Genomic DNA, 21,566 nt, shown 5'->3' on the forward strand with positions numbered 1-21,566 from the left:
CCCCCTCTTTCCCAAGGGGAGGTAGATCTGGTTTTATTCCTCCTACCCACCCCTACCCGCAGTTTGACATGACCTCACGATATTGTTTGCCTTTCTGATGGATGGGGAAGGGCTGGGAGAGAGAATTTGGAGCTCAAAAACTTACAAAGGGGAATGGGGGAAATGCTCTAAATAAGTGGAGAGGGGGAGAAAATAGAAGGGAGAATGGACTAGTTGAGATGAAAGATTGTGGCTTCGACAAAGAGAAGGCCTTGCACCCTGAGGGAACAAGCCGAGGATGGGGCCAGACCAGTGCAGGCTGCTGGCATCCACTGCCTCCAGTCTTCCAGGGACCTGCTGTGGCGGGGAATGGGATTGAGTCAGAGAGAGATACTGAGGTGGTTTGCAAAGCAGCTTTGGGAGATTGGATGGTATGATCCTCCAAAACAAAACACTTTTATTTTATTATTATTTTTTTTTCACAAAACACTTTTAGTGGAGGTGGATAGATTATGGGGGTAACCCAGGGCTACATATCCCAGGGTAGGAATAATGATTCCTAGCATTTTCAGGTTTGCAAGCCCTTTAGAAAATACCTCATTTGATCCTCATGACCACTCTGGCAGCTAGTAGGTGTTATCATCCCCATTTTAAAGTTAAGGAAATTGGAGTCACTTCCCTGAAGACCCACAGCTATGAAAGGTATGAAGCAGGATTTGGATTTAGGTCTTCCTGGCTCTGTGTCTAGTGCTCTCTCCACTGTGCTACGTAGGACAGTGAGGTGAGGGACCCAAAGGTAGAGGAGAATGTATTGTTTTTTAAGTGTATTAAATATAGTATTTTATGTTATAGTGTACAATTTTATAGAGAAGGGCTAATTTTGCCATTAGGTTCTGTCCTGGTCATATCGTGTCTGGAAACGGATTGCCTTTGTTGGCAGATGCTACATTTTAGAAGTCTTGGAAAGCACCAGTTAAGTGCCAGGAATTGTGCTAAGCACTGGGATATGTAGGCAAAAACACAACCTCCAGTCTCTGCGCTATTGGGGGGGGGGGTGACATGCAAAGAAGGACGTTCATACAACAGATAAAGAGAAGATACAAGGAAAGGTTTAAGCTGAAACTTCAGGGAAATTCAGAGGCAGAGTTAAATAGGGAGAGCGTTCTAGGCATGAGAGAACTAGTGAACAGGCATGGTATTGAGAAGCATGTAAGAATAGTAGGAAGACCTGTGTTACTTTATTGAAAAATACAAGGAGGGGAGTAAAGAATACTAGAAAAATAGGCAAATTGATAAGCTTTCATTAAGGACCTATGTGCTCAGTCCTGTGCTGAGTACTTGGGTTACAAAGATGTTTAAAAAATAAACCCAAATAACTCCCTGCTGTAATGCTGTAATGGGGTAAATAACATAAATATACAAAAATGCATACATGATAAAGGATATAATGGTAGAGGGAAGGCCTGGCATTAATAGACCTGGGAAAGACCTCAGCTTAAAAAGGTCAAGGCCTTTCCCTACATCCAGGTCCATCTCCAATCAGCCTGATGCAGGGGAAATACATGAGAGATGGGAAGGTTGGAACAAGTGGACACAGATTAGTTACATTTCACCTTTTTTAAGAGACAAGGGGGATATTGTTCATGAATTGGATTTAAGTAAAGTAGAGTTGCACAAAGTTGTCAGCCTTGCTCTCTCCTCCTGGATCATCAAAGTCCAGTGGCAAGGCAAAAATTGAGAAGGTTGGTCATAGCCTGGGATGCAGTAGATAACCCTGTCTTGTCTTATTCCTGAGCAAGCTCTAAGTGCTCCCATAGCACTTGCTTCAACCAATTTTATAGCTATAGGAGCAAATTGTTCTCATCTGCCCATTCCACCCAGGGAAAGTGTTCACATGCTTGGGATAGACACCAAGAGATCAGAGGTCCATCAGTTATCCTTAACATAGTTTATTTACTTAGTGTACTAGAGTGGAGGATGGCCATTGTTCATGCTCCAGCTTCTTAGAGCTACAGGTGAAAGCTGGGTAAAGGATGAGCATCCCTGGAAAGGGCTTGGAATGCCCTTAGACCAGAGTTGGTAATCCTACTTATATATCTCATACACCTTAATTGGATGTGGAGTTGAGGATATTGTGAGTCTTGGTAAATAGGAGATTGGTAATACCCTCATCAATAACAGGGAAGTTTGGAAGAAGGAAGCAAAAGAAAATTCATCTTTATCATTGTTGTGGCATGGTTTTTGTTTATTTTGACTCAGTTTCCCTGTTTATTCTGACTCAGTTTCCCTAAATTGTCCTGCCTTGGTTTCCCTGAATTGTTCTTCCTCATTTCCTAATTGTTCTGGTCAATCCTGTAACACCACCCCTCCATCCTAATCATGATGATCCAGATAAGAAGAAAGACTTTTCTAAGGCATCATCAGAATATTGGGTACCTCTCCCCATTCTGTAATCCCAATTTATCAGATGTCCCCCATGCCTCCCCCCATCCTGTCAGAACCAGATTGATAGTCCCTTCCAGCTCTCAGTAATATATGTGTGTGTGTGTGTGTGTGTGTGTGTGTGTGTGTGTGTGTGTGTCACTGAGAACTCATGTTTGATGGATTCTTGGAGAGTCTCATTCAGCCTTGGGACCAAAACATGGATCCATTTGGTCTCAGTAAATCTCTCCCTTTCAAATAAAATGTTAACTCTCTAATCTGTATTTTGCCTCAGTTTCTCTGGCTTTACAATCATGTTGATTTTGAGTTATGACCCAGCTAATTAAACTGGTTTAAATGTAAAGATTATGAAATTATCAGAAAATGTTTGATTTATATACCTGGGGTCATGTAAAAATTTTTCAGGTGAAAAGGGGTCATGAATGGGAAAAATCTTAAGACCTGGTCTAGATCAAGACATGCAAAAGGCAGTAGGAGAGTTGAGATGAAGTCAGGAGAGAAGTTAGGATTGGATAAATTGATAGAATAGACTGCATATAAATAATAGTTGAACCCATCAAAATTGATATCACCAAAGATGATTTAGAGAGAAAAGAGTTCTGAAGACAAGTCTTGGGAGACACCCATTTTTATAGATTGTGGCTTGGAGGAAGATGCAGCAAAGGAAACAAAAATCACTCAGGTAAGACAGTAGAGAAGATCTGAAGGATAGATGGCAGTATCGAAGGTATCGGAGACTAAGAAAGGTGAAGACTTATAAAAGGCCATTGGATTTGTCAAGAGATCACCCAGATGATTCTAGGCAATTTCAATAAATGTGATAGAAAGCCTTCCACATCCAGAGAACTATGGAAATTGAATGTGGATCAAAGCATAGTATTTTCACCATTTTTTCCCCTGTTTTTCATCCCTTTGATTTTTCTTGCATGGCATGATAAATGTGGAAATATTTTTAGAAGGAGGAGTAAAGGAATAGGTTAGGAGCAGATCCGAGTTCAGGTGTTTTTAAGTATTTTAAGAGTTGTCAGGTGGAGGAATGATTGGAATTGTTTTGTTGTCCTTAGAGATCACAATCATCAATGAACAATTATTAAGCACTATGTTGCAGGAGCTATACAAAAAGACGCAAGAGACAGCTCTTGTCTTTCAGGAGGTTACAATCTAAAGAGGGAGACATTCAAATAAATCAAGTTATATACAGAATAAACAGGAAGTAATTAACAGGGGAGGCACTAGAAATTAGAGGGGTTTGGGAGAGCCTTCCTGTAAAAGATCAGATGTTAGTTGGGGCCAGTCAGGTAGGCAGAATTGAGGGAGAACATTCCAGGCATGGGGTACTACAGCTGAGTGATGGGTTGTCTTCATAGAAAAGCCAGAAGGCTAGAATCACTGGAACCACCAGAGCTAGGAGCCATGGATGAAAGTTCCAGACACAAGTTTTGGCTGGAGGTAACAAAACAAAATAAAAACCCACTTCCAAACTCTGTCCCCCCATATGATGATACTTTACAGTTACATTGTTGAGATGCAGAAGCATTGAACTCCCCCCCAAAACATTGAGGTTCCAGATTGGTGTCACTAGGTGTCTCAAAATATTAATTTGTAGGCTTATACCATCTCCAAATCAAGAGAAAAAGATAGTATGCCATTGATTGGCAGACTAAGTTCCAAAAGGGAGTTAGCAAAGAAGTGGGGGGAAAACTTTTATAGAGGTAGAGTTGGGGGTTTTAGATTAAGCCTTTCATTACTGCTGCACTTTAGTTTTAGGATGTTTACTTTTATGGTTTAGACTTACTGGTTTCCAGAAACCACTGATAGACTAATATATTTATTAACTTTTAGGGTACCCCTGATGTGCTTATTTTATGGCTTAGACTCACTAGTTTCCAGAAACCACTGATATGCTAATAGACTTATTAACTTTTAGGGTGCCCCTGATGTGCTAATTTTATGGTTTAGAGTTTAGTTGGAGTTAGAGGTCAGGCAAAATCCTTTCTGAGCCAGAAGCCTAGCCATGAACTAAGTCAATACAGCCAATATTCTTTTTGAAGTCAGTATCATAGCCATAAAATCGCAAACTAAAATAAGCTAAAGATACAGCATTCCTAAAACAAGATAATTTGGAGCCAAAATAGAAACTGAATATCTAAAAGATACAGCAGTTTTAAGACAACTTGGAGTCGAAATATAAACTAAGATATAGTATTCCTGATGCAATACAATTTGGAGATATAATATCAATATGGAGTTCTTTAAAGTTTACAAATCACTTTTTCTACAAAGAAATAACTCATTCCTTTAAACAATCTTATGAGGTAAGTGCTATCCCCATTTTGCAATGGAAGAAACACAGGTTCAGGTACACTCTACTAATAAAAAATTTCCAAAAATGGACCAGGTTGCCCCAGGAGTTAATGAGTTCCCTCTCTTTGAAGATGTCCAAGCAAAGGCTTGGTGGCCACCATAAGAGATGTTTTATCAAAGATCATTGGTGGAGTATGTGTTAGATTAAATGGCCTGTGGATCTCTCTAACTCAGATTCTGTAATTCTTTGAAATAGCCAAAAAGGGAGGGAAGTGAAACTTGAACAGAGGTAATGGAATGAGGAAATGGAAATACTGGAAATCTTGATGGATGATATCAAAGAAAAAGTTTATGAATGAGGGTGTGGTGGAAAAACCAGTCTCTGTGATTTTAGAGGGTGTGTTTTTGTTTTTTGAGGTGACGAGATTATAGGGTACAGAAGTTCTCTCTTTTTACCAGAACAGGTGCACCTCATGTGGTCACTAACAGAAGAATGGCTAGATGGGTGGGTAGCTTCTATATCTCCTTTCGGTTGGGGCTGGAACAGGTACTCAGTGAAATCTACATTCCAGACATTAGATGGCAATCTGAATTTAAACTGCTCCAGGAACTAGGGTCCCTCAATCCGTTCATACTTTCACAGCAAGGTTCTTGTCCTAGTCCTAGTCAAGATTCTTTGCAAATACATTGATATACCAGGGCTTAACTACTCAGACCTTCTCAGGAAATACATTTGAATAAAATATACATAGTACGTCAGGAAAAATGCTCTGTGGCTATTACCCCCTCTCTTCTGCCTCCACTACATACTCCAAGACAGTAATGTTCTTCCCTTGGGTTCCCCTTTTTCCCTTTCTTTGTGTGTTGTTTTTGTTGTTGGTCATAACTAATATGTATATGAGATAATTTAAGAATCACTGGACACCCCCCCTAAAAAACCAAAAAACAAAAAAAAAACAAACCATGGCCAAATCAAATCCCTGGCTACCATGTTTCAGAAAATCAAAAAAGAAAACTGTCCTGAACTATTAGAACCAGAAAGCAAAGTGAAACGATAAACAATCTAGAATCTAAAAGAAACTCCAAATTTAACATACTCATAAATATGAGAGTCAGACTCCAGAGCTTCCAGGTCAAAAAATATGTATCAAACAGCCAGGAAGAAAGAGTTCAAGTACCAAAGAACTACAAACTATCAAATGCCAATTTTATGGAAGAAAAGAAAGCTTGGATTAATTATAGTAAAAGGGAAAAGAAATAAAGATTACAAACAAGGATAACATCCTGAAAAAATGCAGGGAAAAAAATGAATCCTTAAATAGGATTATTGATTTAGAGATGGAAAACATATAAATGGCCATCTAGTCCATTCCACTCTACAAATGAGAAACTCAGGTCTATGGAGGCTAAATGACATCTCCACACATCTGCCCCATAAGCAGTAAGCATGAAAACCTGGATAGGAATCTAGAAACTGCCTCCAACACCTGCACATTTTCCATTGTATGATGCTTCTTTTCTTCCTTAAATAAAATAGATGACTTATTAGCATTCCTGTTTGGAAAACTAGAGCTGGTTAGAATCTTTAAAATACAAAGAACCAAAAGAAGCCTAGCAAGGAAATATATACAAAAAACTTGAAAGGGCAGAATAGTATTAAATATTTATATCCTAATAGGCAGAGAAGAGATTACTATCATTTAGAATCCCACTGTTTTCAAAGGTCAAAGAAGGGAACAAAAACCCCCCAAACCAAAAAACCTCTTGACTAATTGAGGAGCTGGGTTTGGATTTTTTTTTGTTTTATATGGCTTCAAAAGAGAGAAAGAGAGAGGGGGAAAAAAGCAGAAAATAAATTAGGGAAGAAATGAGGACAAAGAGGGAAAATTACCATTTCTAACAATTGGAGTATATGGAATATATCAGAATAATATGCAAATATAGAGGAAGAAATTGAAGAAATGAACGTCATTCTTCTATAGTGGGCAAAAAGAAGATTAAATAGATACATATATTCTATTTATCCTTCTCCATCTTTATTTTTGTGATGGGAGAAATCTGAAACAACTGAGGACTTCAGATTTCTGAACATATTGATTTTTTTTATAGCTTTTTATTTGCAAGATGGGTATTTTTCAACATTGACAATTGCAAAACCTTTTGTTCCAACTTGTCCTCTCCTTCCCCCCATCTCCTCCCCCAGATGGCAGGTTGATCAATACATATTAAATATGTTAAAGTATAAGTTAAATACAACATAATATATTGATTTGTTAAACAATGCATGCCAATTGCAAAATAAATTGGGATCAGGCTTTATCAGCTTGACATTGGACCTGGAATACAGGGAGACAGAGATTTTTATGCATTAATAATTAATAGGATTCAAACCAGGATAAGATCAGGTATTTGATTTTTTTTTTCTGAGGCAGTTGGGGTTAAATGACTTGCCCAGGGTCACAAGTAATTGATTTCTAATTAGAGGAATGATTAGGGATTTTCCAACTTGGGAGGAGAGAGAGAATACAAAGAGGTACAATTCCCTGAAATCAGAAAAAGAGGTATCCTACTCCTTCCCCAAGTATCTGTATTCAATGAAAAGAATAAGGAAGCAGTTACTGATTGGCCAGTATAGGGCCCATTTTCAGATAAGACATATGGGATTGCTTGAGATGTATAATTGTGAGAAAATTCCTTTCATCAATCTTTGGACCTGGGGTTTCTGGTCAGTATAACCTGTTGCTATTGTGACTGGTCCTTCATTTTTGGAGAAGACCAATGATATCACAGGGTGATATCTTGACTTATGAATGAATTGGATTTAAGTGAAGCAGTGTTGCACAATCTTTAGCCATACTCTCTCTTCCAAAGTCATCAAAGTCCAGGGGCAACATAAAAATCAAGATGTCTTGTGATTGCCTGGGATGCCATGGATGACCTTAGTGTCTTTGATTCTCAAACAAGGTCTAAGTTCCACAACACCTGCTTCAGTCACCCTCAAAGCTGTAGGAACAACTTGTTCTTATCTGCTCATTCCAACTCACACACTTGGGGTAGACATCTCCCTAACTCATGAATGGTTTAGATGCTTGTTGGTTAGACTCAACCTGGTTTTGCCCATCTGCCAAGATCATTTTGTGACGTGACTATTTAAAAATTTTAATAATAGATTTTTGTTTTCAAAATACATTCAACTCTTGCAAAACCTTCCATTCCAAATTTTTCTTCTTCGCCCTTCCCCTCCTCTAGACAGCAAATAATCCACTATATGTTAAACATGTAATTCTTCTAAAAATATTTCCACATTTATCATCATGCTATAGTTTCTTGGAGCCACAGGTAAGATTTGACTGACAGGTAGACACTCTGAAAGACCTGAAACAGGCTAAGCAAGCCCTCATACCTGGGGTGCCAGTCTTCACTTCCTATAACCCCAGCAAAACCTATGTTAAGGGTCTCTTAGCATCAAGTAGAGGTGATCCAACTTCCCAGACAAGTAGGGCTAGGTTCAAACAATGCAATAAACTTCTCTCACAAGATAGAAATTGTACTAGAGCCATAACCTAATAGGAAAGACACTGAGCTATATAGAGAATTGATCCACGAGATGAAGTCAGTGTAAATTCACTCAATTTCCACAATTCTCACACTATATACACAAAGTACATAATGTAGAAATACATTAATGTTATTTAGGGAACTAGGGGCAGGAACAGGGATATAGTCAAATAGGGAAGAAACAGGCAAGGAAATTGTAATTGTAAGACCCAATGATCTGGATCTAGACTGGACAAAAAGAAGGACTTGGGGGACTGAATTTTAGATTAACAACAATAAGAACTAAAATAACAACAATAATATTAACATAGTACTTTAAGATTTGAAAAGTTCTTTACATGTATTATCTCATTGGAGTCTCATAATAACCCTTTTAGTTATGTGTTAATTACAATCCCCAGTATTAATGTAGATATAACTTCTTTCTTTTTCATACTTCCTTTTTCTTTGTACAAAGGAAGGAAGGAAGTAAAGAGAGATAACATCATGATATGATTTTCCTAATAGAAAAATAAAACATAGATCATTAGAGCTAGAAGGCACCTTTAAGTTATGTAATAGCAAGTTAAGGGATTTTTGAATAAAGAGTTTAGAAATCTTTCATTGTTCCCTGGATTTAAAAAAAATGGTTGCATCCAAATTGGAATCACTTCTCTATCTCATCTTTCAGACTTTAGTACATTACTGAACCTTCATAAAAGACATAGTTTTTTAGATAGTTCAAGGATTGTACCACATGAACTTTGCCAAGAATCTTTTGATTGACTGAGGAGGACTTGAAATGCCTGCATCTCCTCAAATTACCAGAAAGGTAGTCAGAATTGGAATAAACATGTAACCCACACTCAAAGTCCATTTGTATAGTTCTCCTTGTTGGTAATAGAGATCAATTATTTAATACTCTGTGCCAGTATAAAGGGTGGAGTAGGTGAGGGCTCAAGAGAAGAGAGATCCTGGTCTTTTCACTAGACAGAAGATACTTGGTTCCAGATTTCTTTTTAGGAAAGAAGTCTCTGAAGGGAGAGAAAAGCTTCTGGGTAGAAGCTTAATATATAAAGGACTTGGTGCCGTAAGCATGATCTTATCCCCAAATTTACTACATTAGAAACTTCCAAGTTCTGGAAATGTGATATTGTTTGAGCTGAGCTATCTCACTCTTAGTGGGAAAGTTCCATAAGGATGTCCAAAATCCTTCTGATTTACTGGGGACAGCCCATAATTAATGAGTAGAGACTGCAAAGGAAATATCTCAGTATCTAATTAAATAAAAAAGTTGACCCTATAACATCCAAAAAATAGATGAGAACTATCTAAACAGCTCACCAAAGAAGTGGGAAGGATGTCTTTGATCAACCTCTTGGAATTATAGGACACTGGCTCGTGGATAAAGGCAACTAAGGAATGTAAGAGACTTCCAGAGATTGAATTAAAGTATCAACTGTGTCCCCTTATGGTCTATGTGAAAAGCAAGATGAGTTAAGACAAATGTTTGCTCCCTTTTACTTTTCAGAATGCAGAAAGTCAAGGCTTATTTCCCATTCCTTAGCACTGATTAAGGCATCTTAGAGCAGAAATGCATGACAGTGTGGAGTAGAGAATCCAGTTGCAGTTTAAGTAGTAGTCTATGAGGATGAAAAAGGCTGGTACTTGGGGCCAGGACTCCAAGGTTTGGGAGATGGCAGGCCTTAAGACTGAGACCCTGAAGAAGCAGAACTTGAGTTGAGGGAGACAGGTTACAAAGTAAATAGAAGAATTGACCTGGAATCACAAGATCTTAATTCCACTCTGGCTTCAGACAATAGCTATGTATTCTAGGGAAATCACTTAACCTACTTCATCCTCCCATTTCCTCATTTGTGAAAAGGGACTAATAATAGCACCCACTTCCCAGAATTTTTGTAAGAATCAAATGAGATAATATTTGTAAAGTACTTTGCAAACTTGAAAGCACTATATAAATGCTAGTTGTCATTATTATTTTTTTTTTATTTTTAAGGGGAGATTGGGATACAGACTCAGTTTTAGTTAAGATGTGAATTCTTAAGTAGTAAAGGATAAAACAAGAAATGTAAGGAGCCAGAAACCTCTGCAAACCTCAAGTTTGAGGGACCCAGGGGTTTCCACAACTATCTCCAGCAATTAGATGGTACGAGGAGTTTTCCTTGGTAAAGAGTTGGCAGAGCAGAAAAACCACAAGCTCAGCTGTCTTATAGGTATCTCAACTCTGAAAACATGACCAAAGAGTCACAGAGGCTTTTGTAATAATTGCTGTTATCTCTGAAAATACCAAAGAGCGTACAATGTTTTAATTATCACAACCACAGTTAACTCTGAAAAGTAAGGTAAAATAAAAACAAAATAAAACCAAAGAGCTAGCTGTTCATAAGCAAAAAGTTTTCTTCAATCCGTTAGAGGAGGGAAACTAGATATATGTGTTGGGATCTTCTCTGGGAGGAGAATGGAGGCTAAATTTAGATGTGTGTGCGTGTCTCTATATTTTTGTGGCTAGAGGATAGCAACAGCAGTAAGGCATAACAACAATAGTGAGGCAAGATTGCCTAGTGACAAAAAGTCCATTCGTAGCAGGGCTTCATGCCTAGACCTGCTGGGGCTTGCCTGAGCATAGGGACCATCAGTTTTGAGATTTAGTTGTAGTAGTTTATCCAAAGGATTGTTGTTATGACAAATTCAGGGAACAACTTGCTTGCTGGGCCTTAGCTTTGGAAAAGAGGGTGTCTCCTAATAGTAAAAAGAGAGGAGTAAAAAGATAGGGTAATCTTGGTATGGGAATCCATTCAGGAAACATTCCACAAAAGGGTAGTTTTTTAAAAAGCAGTTAGCTTTTAAACACAGCTCAGCTTAGCTTCAGAGGAGTAAATGAATTTTGTGAAACAAAACCAAAAACCAAAAACCCTATATTACCTAAAATTACATTACCTTTCAAGGAGCTGAAAGTGGGATTTTAGATGGAATTGGAAAAAGCCAGGGTAGCCAGGAAGCAGAGATAAAGAGGGAGAGTTCCAGGCATGGGGGAAAAGAGAGACAACTTCTTTTGTCCCAATAAATTTAAAAATGCTGTAGGGTCTTCAATCTTTGAAGCTCTAACTCTGAGTATATTTGGGTGTGGACTTTGGCAAGAATATTTCTCTAAGAATCTGGAACTCACAGTTTAAAAACAAATGTAAAAAAGTGTTTTATATATAACTAGAGAAAATAAAAATATTAAAACACATATAAGAATGTTTCTTCATACAGAGACACTGAGAACATTTAAATCCCATTTTCTATTTTTTCAGGATTCTTTAAATTTGATTCAGATAATAATAGGATAATAGAAAGAAAATGTTTCTATCTACTTGTAGGAAAAGTATTAGTTTAGTACATTAAAATAACTTAATGGGAATAGTGGCATGGAAAGCCCATCTAGGAGCAGGAATTTTCTGAAATGGCATAGATAATAGGATGTTTCAATGTCAGACTTGAAATTTTTTGGTCTGACCCCATGGTTCAGGATTATGTATTTTTGGCTGGAGTGAGAGAGAAAAGTCCCATTTAATGTGTGCCTAGGCAAAGAGTCACAGCCATGATTAAGTATACTGAGTAGTGAAATAGTAAGAGCCAAATTGGGAAGCTCCATTTGTAGAATGGATTCTACATGATAAATCATTCAAGCTGCTCAGCCAGCTGAGAAGACTCATGGAGAAGAGAAATGGACAAGCACATATTTTAAAATTTTTTTTTAATTATAGCTTTTTATTTACAAGATGTATGCATGTACCCATGCATACATTTTCAGCATTGACAATTGCAAAACCTTCTGTTCTAACTTTTTCCCTCCTTCCCCCCACCCCCTCCCCCAGATGGCAGGTTGACCAATACATGTTAAATATGTTAAAGTATAAATTAAATACATATATGTATACATGTCCTAACAGTTATTTTGCTGTACAAAAAGAATAGGACTTTGAAATAGAGTACAATTAGCCTGTGAAGGAAATAAAAAAAGCAGGCAGACAAAAATAGAGGGATTGGGAATTCAATGTAGTGGTTCATAGTCGTCTCCCAGAGTTCTTTCGCTGAGTGTAGCTGGTTCTATTCATCACTGATCAATTGGAATTGAATTGGATCCTCTCATTGCCGAAGATAGCCATGTCCATCAGAATTGATCATCATATAGTATTGTTGTTGAAGTATATACTGATCTCCTGGTCCTGCTCATTCCACTCAACATCAGTTCATGTAAGTCTCTCCAGGCCTTTCTGAGATCATCCTGCTGGTCATTTCTTACAGAAGACTAATATTCCATAACATTCACATACCACAATTTATTCAGTCATTCTCCAATTGATGGGCATTCACTCAGTTTTCAGTGTCTGGCCACTACAAAGAGGGCTGGACAAGCATATATTAAGCACTTACTAAGTACTAGGCACTGTGCTATTCAATTTACAAATACTATTTCATTTGATATTCACAACAATCCCATGAGGTATGTGCTTCTAATTATAATATAAAATTTACAATAAAAATCATAATTTTATAATTACAATTATTTTGTAGTTGAGTAAACTAAGAAAGACAATAGCCAAGTAACTGGCCCAGGGTCACATAGTAAGTATTATAAAAATTATTATAAAGACTTTCTCCAACAACTTAAGCATAACTATAAGGTTCTTGGAGGTATTTTGGGTTTGTTTACCCAAGGAGATTAATGTCCAAACTAGGATCTCCTGAGATACCAGACCTCTTACAAAAGATCAGAAGAGGTTGGATTTTGGGGGAAGGAAGCAAAGGGATGGGAAGTCCTGCTAACATATGTGTCTAAATTGCAGGAGCAGCCCTCTCCTGACTTTCTCCTGCTTTCTTCATGCCTGCAAAAAAGATGATTGTCACTTATTGAACAAACCTTGGAGAGAGTATAATATGTAATCTGTCCAGCAGGTGGCACTACACTCAACTCCCCAATCCAGTGGTTCCATCTGAGAACAATCAGTGTATATTAGAAGGCTTTCTCGGTGGCTGCAAGTATCTGAATGCACACTGGATTTGGCTGCTCTTGGATAGGATTGATCAGATTACTTGGCCCTGGAAGCTACTGCCAGAATGGCAGGATTAAGCAAGCCACTTTGCTGCTGGATTGAGGCTGAATAGTGCAGATTGTTCAGCTTCTGGGCTTTCTCAGAGGAAGTCAGCCTGACGCAATTTTCTAGGTTTACTTATCAGTAGACAGCTGCCATCTTTCATCACCTACTACACTGGCTGGCTTTTGTGGTATAGTCTTTTATATGGAGTGCTTACTGTGCTCTTCCACATTGGGCAATGATTATCAACCTGGTCCTTTTTCCTTTGTTTTTAAATCCTTAAATTTTTGTCTTTATCGCTTCCAGGGTAGGGGTGGGAAAGGTTTAGCTTCTCATGTTAGACAGACTTGGTCATGGTGCATAATATTTTAAAAAATATGTCGTATAGCCTCCTTGATAATATTTTATGCAATTTTATATCAATATTTAAAATATTGATCCAGAGTTTTCTTTCTCTGCTTTATCTCCCCCTGCTTTAGATATCAGAACAATATTTGTCTTAAAGGAGTCTGATAGCATATTTCTTTTTCCTATTTTTGCAAACAATTGATTTGATAGAAACTTTGAATTACTTCTTCTTTGAATGTTTGATAAAATTAACTTGTAAATCCATATGATACTGAATTGTTTTTCTTTTAAAATTCTTTTATGGTTTGTTCAATTTCTTTTTCTGAAATAGGTTCATTTAATTTTATATTTCTTGTTCTGCCAATTGGAATAGTTTGCATATTTGTTAATATTCATCCATTGCATTTAAATTACATTTTTTGTTGGCATATAAAAGAGTAAAATAATTTCTAGGTGATTTCCATTATTTCTTCATTTGCTGTAAGTCCTTTTCATTTTTAATATTAGCAAGTTGGTTGTGGCACAGTGGATAGAATTTAGAGCCTGGAGTCAGTAAGACTCATCTTCCTGAATTCAAATCTAGTCTCAGACATTTATTAACCATGTGATCTAGCAAGTCACTAAGCCCTGTTTGGCCCATTTTTCTCATCTGTAAAATGAGCTGGAAAAGGAAATGACAACCTACTCCAGTATTTTTTGCCAAGAAAGCCTTCAATGGGAGTTAGGAAGTATTGAACATGACTTAAAAATAATTGAACAACAGAGAATAGTTTATTTTTAAAAAGCAACTCCCAATATTATTTACCAATTCAATGAATTTTTTTGTTTTTAATTTTTAGTCTTTGATTTTCAGAATTTCGATTTTTGTTTTTAGTTAGAGTTTTTGTTTTGTCACTTCCCCTACTTTTAAAAATTGTATACCTAGTTCATTGATCTTTCTTTCTTTTGGTGATGAAAGAGTCAGAGATATCGATTTTCCCCTGAGCACAGCTTTAGCTGAATATCAAGGAATATCACCGTACTGTTATTTTCTTTTATGAAGTTATTTATTCTTTCTATAATTTTTATCTTTTACCCATGGAATTCTTTAGGAATGGTTATTTAGTTTTCATCTGTTTGAATTCTTTATTAGAATTTTCATTGCAGTGCAAGTAAATGTTTAATGTTTAATATTTCTTCTTTTCAGCATTTATATGTGAACTTTTTCTGACCTAACTCATGATTCATTGATGTAAAGGTGCTATTTGAAAGCCCTTTACTGTTTTGTTTTGAGATGTTATATTTCTTTTTAGTTATTTTACTATATATTTCATATTTCCTGGAATCATTGTCCTGATTATTCCATTGCTTTTTTTAGAGAGTCTATTACTAAGGTAAGCTCTATCTTTCTTTCTTTCTTTCTTTCTTTCTTTCTTTCTTTCTTTCTTTCTTTCTTTCTTTCTTTCTTTCTTTCTTTCTTTCTTTCTTTCTTTCTTTCTTTCTTTCTTTCTTTCTTTCTTTCTTTCTTTCTTTCTTTCTTTCTTCCTTTCTTTCTTCCTTCCTTTCTTTCTTTCTTTCTTTCTTTCTTTCTTTCTTTCTTTCTTTCTTTCTTTCTTTCTTTCTTTCTTTCTTTCTTTCTTTCTTTCTTTCTTTCTTTCTTTCTTTCTTTCTTTCTTTCTTTCTTTCTTTCTTTCTTTCTTTCTTTCTTTCTTTCTTTCTTTCTTTCTTTCTTTCTTTCTTTCTTTCTTTCTTTCTTTCTTTCTTTCTCTCTCTCTTCCTTGCTGAGGCAATTGGAGTTAAGTGACTTGCCCAGGGTCACACAGCTAGGAAGTGTTAAGTGTCTGAGTCCAAAAACTTTTTATTTTCAAAACATTTGTCTGAAGTCGAAGTTGAACTCAGGTCCTCCTGATTTCCAGGGTCCATGTTCTATCCACACTCTTCTTGGGTAAGCTTTTCTACCTTCTGTTCTGTTATTTATTCCCCTTCCATTTCCTTCCCCCTTTCCTCAGTTCTTATTTTCAGGTCTACTTTTTCCCCCCAGGCAACTGAGGTAAGTATCTTGGCCAGGGTCACACAGTTAGTATGAATTTGAGGCCAGATTTGAACTCAGATTCTCCTGATTCCAGGACTAGTACTCTATCTACTATGCCATCTAATTCTACTTTCATTAAAAAAAAATTGGTTTGTTTCATTTCTTCCAAACATTTTTGTTGTCCTTGTGATCAAGCCATTTCTCTCCTCTATAGCTTTGTAAGTTCTTTTTAGCCTTATTATGGAATTATTCTTTTTATCAGGAATTACCTCTTGGGTTTCCTCTTAATGCATAGTATTTCTTCATTATTCACTCTTTTAGAACTCACCTTTTCCCTGGCAAAGTTCTTGTTCAATGCTTTAGGTCCATCTGCCATGCCTCACATCAGTTCTCCTAATGCAAAGTCTCTTAGCTGGACTCTGAATGTGGTTTATTATTATTTAATTCTTAGCTAAATAAAGGACCTGTTTCTGTTATTTTTAAGTTTTCTTTTGCTGAGATGTGGGGAGAAGAACTGAGCTCCCATAAAACCTTATCATTGTCATCTTAACCACACATATGAGATGAGGAGATAGAAAGTAGTCTAATCAGTCCCAAATGCATTGTTTCTGGCACTGCCTGAATGCTTTGTGGTTGAGGAAGGATAGGAGTAAGGAAAAAGGAGTAAGGAATTTTATCTCTTTTCTGACTCTGGTTCTGCATTGTAATTGCCACCATAATGCTTGATTCCCATTTCTGCTCCAGAGTCTCCATCTCTGCCATTTTATGTCACCACAATCTGTTTCAGAGCCTTTGTCATCATGGGTAGCTCTTAGGCAGTGAACTGCAATAGCAACCCCAAAATAGTCCTGGAATATGACATTTAGATGCTTTGTTTGTCTGTACATTTTTAGAACATAGCAATTTTCAGATTGATTTGCTGGCTTTGAGGGTTTGGGTCTGCAGAGATTGGAAATCTTTTAGTTTTGCCATTAAAAAATTTTTTTGTCCCCACCTTTGTTCATTCTCCCTGAGGTATTTTTTTCAGAGAACTTGTAACTTCATGAAGATTTTCCACCTTTTAAAAATTTTCTTAAACTCTCCTATTCATTTTTATTAGTCTGATTTCCCATCATAAAGCTGTGAGATTTTTCTTTATATATTCTTATATATTCCTTTATATTATATTGAGACTCTAATCTACTCTGGAGATTCATGTTGTATGCCCATTTCTCTTAGATATAATTACTTTCATAAGTATGATTATTGATACAGTCTTATTCTACCCTGAAAATTTCTTTTCACATTATATTGCATTGTAGCATTTATTCCTTATACTCGAGGGACACTCCTCCTCTCCCCTTTTATTTGGTTTGTTTGTTGCTTAAATTTTAGTCTTATTTTTTTTCTATGAGTTTTTCCCCCCTGAGAATGTTTTCTTTTCCCATCTTTGTTGTTGTTCTTTTATTTTATTTGGTGCATTTATCTTTGTTTTGATGTGGTGGAGGGAAGGAGAAGGGTAGACTGAGTCATCTTGTTGAAATCCCAAAGAGTCTTTTACAACAATTCTTTGCAACAGATCATAACTTTATAATCACATAGTTGAGAAGGATACAAACAATACAAGATTTTTTGTTTTTCCTCTTTACTGTTTGTATTTTGTTCAGTAGAACAAATCATTACTTCCAAAAAGGAATCACATGTATATTAAGATCGTGTCAAGTTTTTTTTTCCCTCTTTTACGCTTTTTAATAGTTATACATTTTTCTCAATACATTTTTATTTATTTTAAATTTAAATACAAAACAAAAAAGAAAAAAAAGAACATCTCTGTGTACATAGCAGAACATACAAATATAGTAACACATTCACATATACACACACACATACATATGTTATATTAATCCAATTGACTAACCATCGAACTATATATCATAGACTAGGTAGTTTTTACAAATTTGGTTTTTTCTATTTAGATTTATCAGGCTAATCTCTTTAGAATAATCATGGTCTTCATTGAGGAACCCTATAATGTTATGGCTTGATGTAATCTTAATACCATCTGCAAACAGGAGCATCCAAGGGGCTTCACCACAAAGATGAGTCATCGTGACTCATGGTACTTTATTCACCATTCCAACTAGCTGCCCATACTCCATGCTATCCATATAACATCATGAGAAGTAGGGGAAGGCTTTTGTATGGATTCCCTAGGGAATACATGTAGGAAGATGTGAATAAAAATCACACAGTATAAAAAAGGCTAGATGGGTTGCAATCTTCCCTGTTGGAGGGAGTGCCTATGTTGAGATTAGAGTTCTATGGAAGCCTGGAAATAGCTGCTAGAATTTGTGCTCCACTGATAGTCTTTTCTATACCATACCATATCATACCATACCAAACTATACCATCCCATCCCATCTCAAACCATCCCATACTATCCCATTCCAATGCCATACTATACCATACCATATTGTATCAATACCATACCAACTCTATACCATACCTTATTGTACCATACTGTACTAATGCCATACCATCCCTTCTAAACCATGCCATACCATACCAAATTACACCATACCATACTAAACCATACCATATCATATCATGGAAAGTAGAAATTTAATGGACTAATTACCAGATTAGTGTAAAACTGGAAGCACCTACTAATTTAGTCACAACCTGAACCCACATTGTGCCCTAATCTTAACCTATACCATGCTCTCTTTCTTATCTAGTTGGATTATTATGATTTTTTTCCTTCCAGGATAATGGTGATTCAAAGAAAGCCGAAGTTAATGTCTTTTTTAATGATTGCCATTTTTCTTTCTGGGAGAATTTATGCTTTCAAAGATTAAGGAACCATGTAAAAAGATTAGAGGACTGGGAAGTGCCCCTGAGTAAGTGAAATTTGTTTTTTCTCCCCTTCTATTGTCCATTAGGGAGAGACTTTCTGTTTCCATGCTGGGAGCTGGGAATGAGCTTCTGGTATCAGAAGGAAGCTTCCCGATCACCTGGGTAGATGAATAGCAGCTGACTTTAATATTGGGAACTGCCAAGGAGTGGCTTGGCTACAATAGCCTGATCTTTTATCTGACCAAGACTGGAATTATTTTCTATCAGCTACACTACTTTTGGATTTCTCTGATACTTTATAGCATGCACCTGGTATCTCTCTTCCCCTTCTAAGTCTTTTCAGTTTTCTTTTATGAATTATCTCCTCCCATTAAATTGTAAGCTTCTTGAGGGCAGAAACGCTTTGTTTTTATTAGTATTTATATTCCCAACACTTAGCACAGTGCTAGTAGGTCCTTAATAACTATTTATGGATTGATATATTGACTGATTGCTCTGGATGCTAGGATAGAATAATAATAATAATTATCATGGCTAACAATTATATAGCACATATTACATGCCAGCACTGTGTTAAATGTTTTACAGTTGTTATCAACAATTTTGGGAGATAGATATTATTATTACTAACATTTTTACAGATGAGAAACTGAAGCAAACATAAGTTAAGTGACTTGCCCAGGGTCTAGTAAGTATCTCAAATTACATTTTTTTTTAATAATTATAACATTTTTTTTGACAGTACATATGCATAGGTAATTTTTTTTTACATCATTATCCCTTGTACTCCCTTCTGTTCCGAGTTTCCCCTCCTTCCCTCCATCCCCTCCCCTAGATGGCAGGCATTCCCATACATATTAAATATCTTATAGTATATCCTAGGTACAATATATATGTGCAGAACCAAATTTTGTTGTTGTTGTTGCAAAGGAAGAATTGGATTCGGAATGTGAAAATAACCTGGGGAGAAAAACAAACAAACAAAAAATGCTCACAGTTTACACTCATTTCCCAGTGTTTCTTTTCTGGGTGTAGCTAATTCTGTCCATCATTGGTCAATTGGAATTGGATTAGCTCTTCTCTATGTTGAAGATAGCCACTTCCATCCTCATACATCCTCATACAGTATCATTGTTGAAATGTATAATGATCTTCTGGTTCTGCTCGTTTCACTTAGCACCAGTTGATGTAAATCTCTCCAAGCCTCTCTGTATTCCTCCTGTTGGTCATTTCTTACAGAACAATAATATTCCATAACATTCATATACCATAATTTACCCAACCATTCTCCAATTTATGGACATCCATTCATTTTCCAGCTTCTAGCCACTACAAAAAGGGCTGCCACAAACATTTTGGCACATACAGGTCTCTCTCCCTTCTTTAGTATTTCCTTGGGAAATAAGCCCAGTAGTAGCATTGCTGGGTCAAAGGGTATGCACATTTTGATAACTTTTTGGGCATAATTCCAGATTGCTCTCCAGAATGGTTGGATTCTTTCACAACTCCACCAACAATGAATCAGTGTCCCAGTTTTCCCACAGCCCCTCCAACATTCATCATTCTTTGTTCCTGTCATCTTAGCCAATCTGACAGGTGTGTGACAGAGTTGTCTTAATTTGCATTTCTTTGATCAATAGTAATTTGGAACACTCTTTCATATGAGTGGAAATAGTTTCAATTTCATCATCTGAAAATTGTCTGTTCATATCCTTTGACCATTAATCAATTGGAGAATGGCTTGATTTCTTATAAATTAAAGTCAATTCTCTGTATATTTTGGAGATGAGGCCTTTATCAGAACCTTTAACTGTAAAAATATTTTCCCAATTTGTTACTTCCCTTCTAATCTTGTTTGCATTAGTTTTGTTTGTGCAAAAACTTTTTAATTTGATGTAATCAAAATTTTCTATTTTGTGATCAATAATGATCTCTAGTTCTCCTTTGGTCACAAATTCCTTCCTCCTCCACAAGTCTGAGAGGTAAACTATCCTATGTTCCTCTAGTTTATTTATGATCTCTTTCTTTATGCCTATATCTTGGACCCATTTTGGTCTTATCTTAGTATGTGGTGTTAAATGTGGGTCCATGCCTAGTTTCTGCCATACTAATTTCTAGTTTTCCCAGCAGTTTTTGTCAAATAATGAATTCTTATCCCAAAAGTTGGGATCTTTGGGTTTATCAAACACTAGATTGCTATTTTTATTCACTATCTTGCCCTGTGAACCTAACCTATGCCACTGATCAACTAGTCTATTTCTTAGCCAATACCAAATGGTTTTGGTGACTGTTGCTTTATAATACAGTTCTAGATCAGGTACAGCTAGACCACCTTCATTTAATTTTTTTTCATTACTTCTCTTGAAATTCTCGACCTTTTGTTCTTCCATATGAATTCTGTTGTTATTTTTTCTAGGTCATTGAAATAGTTTCTTGGGAGTCTGATTGGTATAGCACTAAATAAATAGATTCGTTTAGGGAGTATTGTCATCTTAATTATATTCGCTCGGCCTATCCAAGAGCACTCAATGTCTTTCCAATTATTTAAATCTGACTTTATTTTTGTGGCAAGTGTTTCGTAATTTTGCTCATATAATTCCTAAGTTTCTTTTGGTAGATATATTCCCAAATATTTTATACTATCAACAGTTATTTCGAATGGAATTTCTCTTTGTATCACTTGCTATTGGATTTTGTTAGTGATGTATAAAAATGCTGAGGATTTATGTGGATTTATTTTGTATCCTGAAACTTTGCTAAAGTTCTGAATTATTTCTAATAGCTTTTTAGCAGAGTCTTTGGGGTTCTCTAAGTATACCATCATGTCATCTGCAAAGACTGATTTCCTCATTTCCTACTCTAATTCCTTGAATCTCTTTCTTGGCTCTTATTGCTGAGGCTAGCGTTTCTAGTACTATATTGAATAGTAATGGTGATAGTGGGCAACCTTGTTTTACTCCTGATCTTATAGGGAAAGGTTCCAGTTTATCGCCATTACATATGATGTT

Source organism: Sminthopsis crassicaudata, chromosome 1, assembly GCF_048593235.1.
Source record: "Sminthopsis crassicaudata isolate SCR6 chromosome 1, ASM4859323v1, whole genome shotgun sequence".
NCBI lineage: Eukaryota > Metazoa > Chordata > Mammalia > Dasyuromorphia > Dasyuridae > Sminthopsis > Sminthopsis crassicaudata.